This window comes from Mustela erminea, chromosome 1 (assembly GCF_009829155.1).
Source record: "Mustela erminea isolate mMusErm1 chromosome 1, mMusErm1.Pri, whole genome shotgun sequence".
Lineage (NCBI taxonomy): Eukaryota > Metazoa > Chordata > Mammalia > Carnivora > Mustelidae > Mustela > Mustela erminea.
The window spans coordinates 16,712,334-16,721,462 of record NC_045614.1 but is presented as its reverse complement, the minus strand read 5'-3'; positions in this window follow the sequence as shown (position 1 = coordinate 16,721,462).

The following is a 9,129-nucleotide window of genomic DNA, read 5'->3' as shown; positions in this document are numbered from 1 at the left end:
TCTCGTTATCAGTAATTACTTTAAATGTAAATGTGTTAAATTCTCCAATCAAAAGATAGAGAATAGTAGAATGAATAACAACAAAAAAAAAAACATTTCTAACTGTATGTTATCAACAAGAGACTCATTTTTGATCCAAACACACAAGTATATTGAAAGTGAAAGGATGGAGAAAATATTAACTAAAAGATGTGAAACAAAAGAGAGCAGGGATGACTATACTAAGATCAGACAAAATAGACTTTAAATCGAAAAAGTTTACAAGACACAAAGACAGATCCTACTTATTCATAAAGGGCTCAATACAGCCAGAAGATGCAACAATTACAAACATTTACACCTAGTGACAGATCATCAAAATATATGAAGCAAAACCTGACAGGACTGAAGGGGGGAAACAGACAGTTGCACAATAATAGTTGGAGATTTCAACACCACATTCTCGATAACGAATAGAACAACCAGATGAAAGATAAATAAGGAAGCAGAGGGTTTGAAGAACACAATAAACCACCTGGATGTGGCAGTCAGATATAGGATACTCTACCCAAGAGTATCTATAGAAGCGCTCTATAGAAACTAGATAGGCCACTACTCAAAAAAGCAAAGATTAACAACTGTTGATGAGGATGTGGAGACACTGAAATTCTTGTGTGCTCTTGTGGAAATGTAAAATGGCAGAGCTGCTGTGCAAAACAGTATAGTGGTTCCCCCCAAAAATAAAAATAGAATTATTATGTGATCCAACAATTCTACTCGGATTGCATACTCAAAAGAACTGAAAGCAGAGTCTTGAAGAGATATTTATATACCCACATCCATAGCCATTTTATTAGTCACAATAGCTTAAACATGGAAAAAATCCAACTGTCTACCCACAGAATGAATGAGAAAAATGTGAAATATGCATGCAATGGGATATTATTCAGTCTTAGGAAGGAGATTCTGACATCTGTTACAACACAGATGGTCCTTGAGGACATTATGCTGGGTGACATAAGCCAGTCACAAAAGACTGGATGATTCCACTTACATGAGATACTTAGTTAAAACCATAGAGACAGAAAATAGAATGGTGGCTTCCAAGGGCTGGGGTGAGGGATTAATAGGGAGTTAGTGCTAATGGGTGCAGAGTTTCAGTTTTACAAGACGAGATGAGTTCTGGAGGTGGGTAGTGATATGGGTGGCAACATTTCTTTTTTTTTTTAATATATTTTTTAAGACTTTATTCATTTATTTGACAGAGATAACGATCACAACTAGGCAGAGAGGCAGGCGGCGGTCGGCGGGGGTGGGGGGGAGCAGGCTCCCTACTGAGCAGAGAGCCTGATGTGGGGCTCGATCCCAGTACCCTGAGATGATGATCTGAGCCAAAGGTAGAGACTTAACCCTCTGAGCCACCCAGGCACCCTGGATGGCAACATTTCAAATGTGTTCAATGCCATTGAATTGTAAACTGATAAATAGGTAAAATGGTAAGATTTTATGTTTTATGAACATAATACATGTTATATTTATTTTACCACAATAAAAAAAAGGAAAGGAAAATATAAATCACCACTAACAGCACAAACCCTGCAATTGAAGCATCTATACTTAGAAATATTCCTCAGGTCCCGCAGGGAAAATTGAGCCATCTGAGTTGGCTCCAGACAACTTCTGGAATTCAGCAGATCTTGGGTGAGGATCCTTATGCTGTAGCCTTGGCAATTTTCTAAACTTTGGTTTCCCCAGCTGTAACATAGGAATAATAAGGCCTCTGGGGTCTGTGGTTGAAATGGATACAAAGCAGCTAGTACAGCATCTGGTATGAAGTAGGCACTTATTAGATAGCTAATAGTAGCTAACAACAACAACAATAAAATTCTCAGTGAAATCCAGAGGTTCTTTCTGGATTTCTATTTGTTGTAGCCATATATCCTGCATAAGACCTGGTTTTTGTGCGAAGCAAGAAGGGCCTCAGGTTTCTCCTTAGAAGATAGCTTCTTGCTTGATCAGGAACATAAAAAGTTCCCCAGGTGTCTCCTAATGTGATCTCTGAGTGGGGATCTGAAGGGTCTTTCTGAGACTTTAATAGTCAAGACCCTTGTATTTTGTGCTTGTTATTTTCTGTCTTCACACTAAACATCACTGACTCCAGCCCTATGATTTTTATAAACACAGAGGCACAGAGATAAGGGGTGGCAGAGCCAGGATTTGAATGTCTTGTTTATTTCTGGCACAGGGGACAGATGGCACACTTGGCCACCTGTTTTGAAGACACAGTGTAAGGCTGAGTGTCTGTACAGAAGGGTAGGAAGGGTTAAAAGAATCAGCAGGTGGGTGAGGTGTCCAAAGATTAGTGGGAGCTGTTCCCCTATGCTTCAAGGGTCAAACCATAAATATCACCTGAGTCCTGTTGAGAGCTGAAGGTAGAAAGATACAGCTGCTGCTACAATTTCTGCAGGGCAGGAGAAGAGCAGGAGAAGTCCCCTGACCTCCTGCCGGTGCCTGACCCAACAGAAAAAGGGAGCAGTGAGGGTACAGGTGATGTAGCCTGTAGGTGTCAGCTTCCTGGAAATCAGAGTAGATCTCGGGGAGCATGACTAATAACCACTCAGCTATCACGTCAAACTTTTTTTTGGTCACTGTTCTTACCTGGTCCATGCAGATAGTTTAAAAATTGGGAACCAGGGTAAGTACACCTTAGGATTCTTTATGCATATGGAGAGAGTTAGGAATGACGCTTTTCCGGGAGTTTGAGAGCATCATATTCACCTGTTGGCACTGTGTTGACGAGTTCTGAAATTCTCAGTGTGGAAGATAGGTACAGCCGTTTGAGCAGGCTTGGAGGAAAGTGTGTCACCAACCTCCTATATCAATAGTCCAGCCTCCTATCATGGCTGTGGTCACCTTAAGGTGACCTTGGGCAGGGACTAGGGGACACTTTGTTCTATAAGCCAATAAAATAAAAACAGGTCACACTCCCTGAATGAAGAGGGAAGAACCAGACCAACACCAGCCATGAGAAGGTTAAGATTCTTGTTTATCTGTACTCTGAAGGTCAATAGCGAGTTGGGGGTTAGATCATTGACACCGAAAGGTGGGTTTATTCTAAGAACCTCTCTCGTCTTGCACAGATGCAGATATTTAACTAAATGAAAACATGGGGAAGAGCATAGCTGGGAAGAGTTGCTGCCAAGGCAAGAAGACAGGAAATGTTTATCAACAGCCTCAGATTACAGCGATGACTCTCCTTGTAGCTAACTCCCTTACTGATCTGTGATGGATTTGTTCAGCTGACACCTTTAGAAGATAAATTCTTGCCTTTTTTTTCAACACAGATGCTTTGGTTGATTGTGGTTTCTATGGTTTTCGTGCTTCCTGTGACCTACTAAAATAGATAAGTGAGTTCTAGGATTTTACATCTTCAATTTTGGTTAAAAACATTGATCTGGACTAATATGATACCCACAAAAAGAACCCAGCTATACATTCCTACGTGCTCTGGTCATGCTTCCGTAATAAAAAGAATACAAATTATTTCCATTATTGTCCCAAGTGACAAAGTAACACAACAGCAAGAAAGCCCAGAAACTGCAAATGGTTTTTGGGAAGGGAAAATTGTCAAGGAACAGAAGATAAGCATGAATATCTCTCTCCTCCTCTAAGCTCATCACCATCTCTAGTGAACCAAGAGTGACAAGGATATGTGATTAAAAAACAAATAAATAAATAAAAATGTCATAAAAACAGGTAATTTAAGTCTCTATTAGCTGAGAGTGTGAAGGTAGTAGATGTGATGTTTCCATTCCTTGAGACCAAATCAACTTTGGAAAATAAAAGTGAAGTCAAGATCTTTAAAACATCCACTTGCTGAAAACCCCTCTCAAATGACTTAAGAGGGTGTTGTTTGAACCCTGTAGTGGGGAGATAATCTTGTGTTCTTCTACAGCCCTTGTGTATCTTCTACAAGATGATCTTGTGCTTTTCCAACTACTCTGTGACTAGACTCAGACCTTAGTTCTGAAGATGGTCTGCTCTAGAGAGGAGGCTGTGGCTGGGGATGAGCCAGGACACGGTACTTGGAAGGTATTTTTAGAGACCCCCTAAGACATGGCAGCAGCGGGGGGGTGCTGGTTCTGGGGAATCAGAAGTTAGAATTCACTGTCACCACCATCACCTGCCCTCCCCCAAGGCATGGTGAGTAGGAGGAGGATGGGGTGACCGCCTACAGGATGAGGTTTCAGACATGGCATTAGGGGACATAGCTACTCTTCTCCCACCTCTGACATCATTTGAGTGTGGCTTCTGAGGTGTCCCAGGGAGGGGTACTATGCTGTAGCCATCTGAAAAGAGCTCAAATAGTGCTCTTTGCAGATTCTGGTGGCATGAGAAGAAACCCACAAATCTGGATGTGGCAGAGATTCTGATTGGAGGGTGTGACTGATGCCTCACCCTGAGTGGGCATGGGTGATAGAAGATAGATCCTTCCTAAGTATGGCTAGTTGAAGATGTGCCCAATTGCTGTTGGTTTTGCAGGAACCATAAGTACTTGCTGTTGGGAAAAGGACAAGTTTGGGGAGGAAAAATAATTCATAATGCAACATGTATGTATATATATATATACATATACATACATATATACATGTGTGTGTGCATACACGCACATATATGTATACACACATCTATGTATATACATATATATGTGTATATATATTAAGGTAATGCATGCTGGAAGCAAAGGTTGGTTCTTTAAAAAGATCAACAAAATTGACAAACCTCTATGCTAACTGTGAAAAAAAGACAAGACATAAATAACTAAAATAAGATAAAATTGATTACTAGTGAATTTACAGAGTAAAAAAGATTATAAAAGAATATTATGTACAACGTACACTAACAAATTCAAAAACATGGACAAATGAAACAAAATGGACAAATTCCTAGAAACATATAAGTTACCAAAAAGTGACTCAATAAGAAATAGAAAATCTAAAAAGTTGTATAAAAAATAAGGAGATTAAATCAGAAATGAAAAAATCTCCCAACAGATAAATGCCCAGGTCTGTACGGCTTCATTGGTGAGTTCTACCAAACATTTAAAGAAAAATTAACATCAGTATTTCTCAAACTCTTCCCAAACATAGAAGAGGAGGGGACACTTCCTAACACATTCTGTGAAACAAGAATTACCCTTTTAGTAAAGCTGGACAAAGATACCACAGGAAGACTGCAGATCAATATCCTCTATGAATATAGAAGCAAAACTCTCAACAAAATATTAGTAAACTGAATCCAACAGCACATTAAAAGAATTATACTCTATGGCCATGTAGGATTTATCCAAATAATCCAAGGGTGGTTCAATACAGGAAAAATCAGTCAACATTATACACAACATTAAGAGGATAAAGAAACAAATATGATCATCTCAACTGGCACAGAAAAGCATTTTACAAAATTCAACAGCCTTCCATAACAAAAATGCTCAAAAAAGTAAGAATATGAGAAAACTGCCTCAACATGATAAAAGATTTGTGAAACCCCCTAATCTAGTATCAGACTCAATGGTAAGAGACTAACACCTCCCCTCCCCCCAAGATCAGGAAGAAGACAAGGATGCCCACTTTCACCACTGCTATTCAGCACTACACTGAAGTTCTAGCCAAAGCAATCAGGAAAGAAAAGGAAGTAAAAGGAACTCAAACTGGATGGATGATATGGAACAGATGACATGATCCTACATATCAAAAATCCCAAGGGATCCACAAAAATAAACAAATTCAGCAAAATTACAGAAAATAAAATCAATACACAAAAGTCTGTTATGTTTTTATATATCAGCAATGCATAATCTGAAAAGGAAATTAAGAAAACAATTCCATTTACAGTAACATCCCAAAGAATAAAATATCTGGAAATAAATTTAAACAAAGGGGGTGAAATACTTGTACACTGAAAGCATAAAACATTGCAGAAAGAAATTGAAGAAGACTTAAATAAATAGATGGACAGTGCATATTCAAGGATTGTAACACTTGGCATTGTTGAGATGGCAGTAGTGCCCAAAGCTATCTTAAAGTTACTATGCAATTCCTATCAAAATTCCAATGGCTTTTGCACAAATAGAAAAGCCTATCTTTGAATTTGTATGGAATTTCAGGGAGCCCTGAAGAGCCCAAACAATCTTAAAAAATAATAATCATGACACCAACAACAGAAAACAACTTTGGAGGACTCCAGCTTCCCGATTTCAAACATACTACAAAGCTACATTAACTAAAACAGTGTGGCCCTGGCATAAGGATAGACCTACTGATGGGTAGAATATAATGTAGAGTCCAGAATTAAACTCCCACATCTGCTGTCAATGAATTTTCAACCAGGGTGTCAAGACCATCAATCAGAGAAGGAAATTCTCTGCAACAAATGATGTTGGAACAACTGGATATCCACATGCAGAAGAATGAAGTTAGACCCCTTCCTCACATCATATGCAAAAATGAACTCAAAGTGGATCAACAATGTAAATATAAGAGCTTAAAACAGTAAAATTCTTAGAAGACAACAAAGAGGTAAATATTTATGACCTCTGATTTTGAATGAATTCTTAGATATGACACCAAAAGCAAGAGTGACAACAACACCACAAATAAGTAAATTGAACTTCATCAAAATTAAAATCCTTTGGAACACTGGGTGTTATAAGCAAGCAATGAATCATGGAACACTACATCAAAAACTAATGATGTATGGTATGACTAACATCACATAATTTAAAAATTATAAAAAAGAATTAAAAACCTTTGTGCATTAAAGATGTTACCAATAAAGTAAAAAGACAACCTATAGGATGAGAGGAAATATTTGCAAATCATGTATCTGCTAAGCCTCTAGTTTCCAGAAAGTACAAAGAATGTCCATAGCTCAAGAGCAAAAAGGCAAAAAACCCAATTTAAAAATGAGCAAAACACTCAAAGACATGTTTTTTTTTTTTTCAGAGAAGATGAACAAATAGCCAGTAAACACATGAAAAAGTGCTCAACATCATTAGTCAGTAGAGAATTGAAAATCAAAACCATGATGAGACACTCATTAGGTATAGAAGTATTCATACCCACTAGGATGGGTATAGTTTATTTCAAAAAGGAATAACAGGTGTTGATGAGAATGTGAAAAAATTGGGACTCTCTTAAGTTACTTGATGGGACAGTATAATGGCACATCAGATTTGGAAAACAGTGTGACAGTTCCTAAAAAGAATTAAACATAGAATTATCACATGACCTCGCAATTCCCATTCTAGATATATATCCCGCAAAACTGAAAACCAGGGGTGCCTGGGAGCTTAGTGGGTTAAGCCTCCACTTTCAGCTCAGGTCACGATCCCAGGCTCCTGGGATCAAGCCCCACATTGGGCTCTCTGCTCAGCGGGGAGCCTGCTTCCCCCTCTCTCTTTGCCTGCCTCCCTGCCTACTTGTGATCTCTGTCTGTCAAATAAATAAATGAAATCTTTAAAAAAAAAACCAGATCTAAAAAAACCAAAAAACAAAAAATTGAAAACCGATCATCAAATACTGCAATACAAAAAATGCTCATAGCAGTACTTGTTCCCAATAACCAAAAGGCAGAAACAACCCGAATATTCATCGACAGATGAATGGATAAAGAAAGGGGTCTATACATACAGTTATCCATAAAAATAAATGAAGTATAGATACAGGGTACAATGTGGATGAGCCTTAAGGACATCATGCTAAGGGAAGGAAACCAGACAGGAAAAAGCTACTCATATGTGACTCTGATTATATGGAATATCTGGAACAGGTAAACCCATAGAAACAGAGAGCAAATTGGTGGTTTCTGGAGCTGGGGAGGGTAGAATGAGGAGTAGGCATCCCAATGCGTACAGGGTTTTATTTGGGGATGATGAAATATTCTGCAAGTAGATCGAGGGGGTTGTGCAATGTTGTGAATGTACACCTTCCTTGTTGCCTGAAATGTGTAAGTTTTTGATGTTATTTATATGGCATTGTAGTCAAACATATATATACTTTTGTCTCTTTTCATTTTTCCATGAAGGAAACCAGAAGTTTTTCCATATTATAAATTCTTTGTGAACATAATTTTAATGGCTGTATACTGTTCAAATGATAAAATAGTTCATCTATTCATTATTCAATCAGTAAATACTCAGAATCTATATCATTTTATATTCCCAGTCCGCCCTAGACTGGATCATGTACATAAAAAGATGAATCAAACATACCACAAGAAACTTCTGTGTCCAAGTGTGGTAAGCCGAATAAAGCAGTGAACAAAAATATATAAATATAAAATATAAATTTTAGTAAGTGTAGGGGCAAAAACAAACAGGTTCCTATGAAATCTAATTTATAGTGGAGAGCCAGGACAAACTTCTTTGGAAAGTAATACTTTTTTATAAAAGATTTTATTTATTTATTTGACAGACAGAGATCACAAGTAGGCAGAGAGGCAGGCAGAGAGAGAGGAGGAAGCAGGCTCCCTCTGAGCAGAGAGCCCGATGCGGGGCTCGATTTCAGGACACCGGGATCACGACCCGAGCTAAAGGCAGAGGCTTTAACCCACTGAGCCACCCAGGCACCCCGGAAAGTAGTAATTTTATTATTTTTCAATTTTTTTCATTTAAATTTTTTTTCTTTTTTGTTTTTATTAATTTATTTATTTTCAGAAAAACAGTATTCATTATTTTTTCACCACACCCAGTGCTCCATGTAATCCATGCCCTTTATAATATCCACCACCTGGTACCCCAACCTCACACCCCCCCGCCATTTCAAACCCCTCAGATTGTTTTTCAGAGTCCATAGTCTCTCATGATTCAACTCCCCTTCCAATTTACCCCAACTCCCTTCTCCTCTCTAACACCCCTTGTGCTCCATCATATTTGTTATGCTCCACAAATAAGTGAAACCATATGATAATTGACTCTCTCTGCTTGACTTATTTCACTCAGCATAATCTCTTCCAGTCCCGTCCATGTTGCTACAAAAGTTGGGTATTCGTCCTTTCTGATGGAGGCATAATACTCCGTAGTGTATATGGACAACATCTTCCTTATCCATTCGTCTGTTGAAGGGCATCTTGGTTCTTTCCATAATTTGG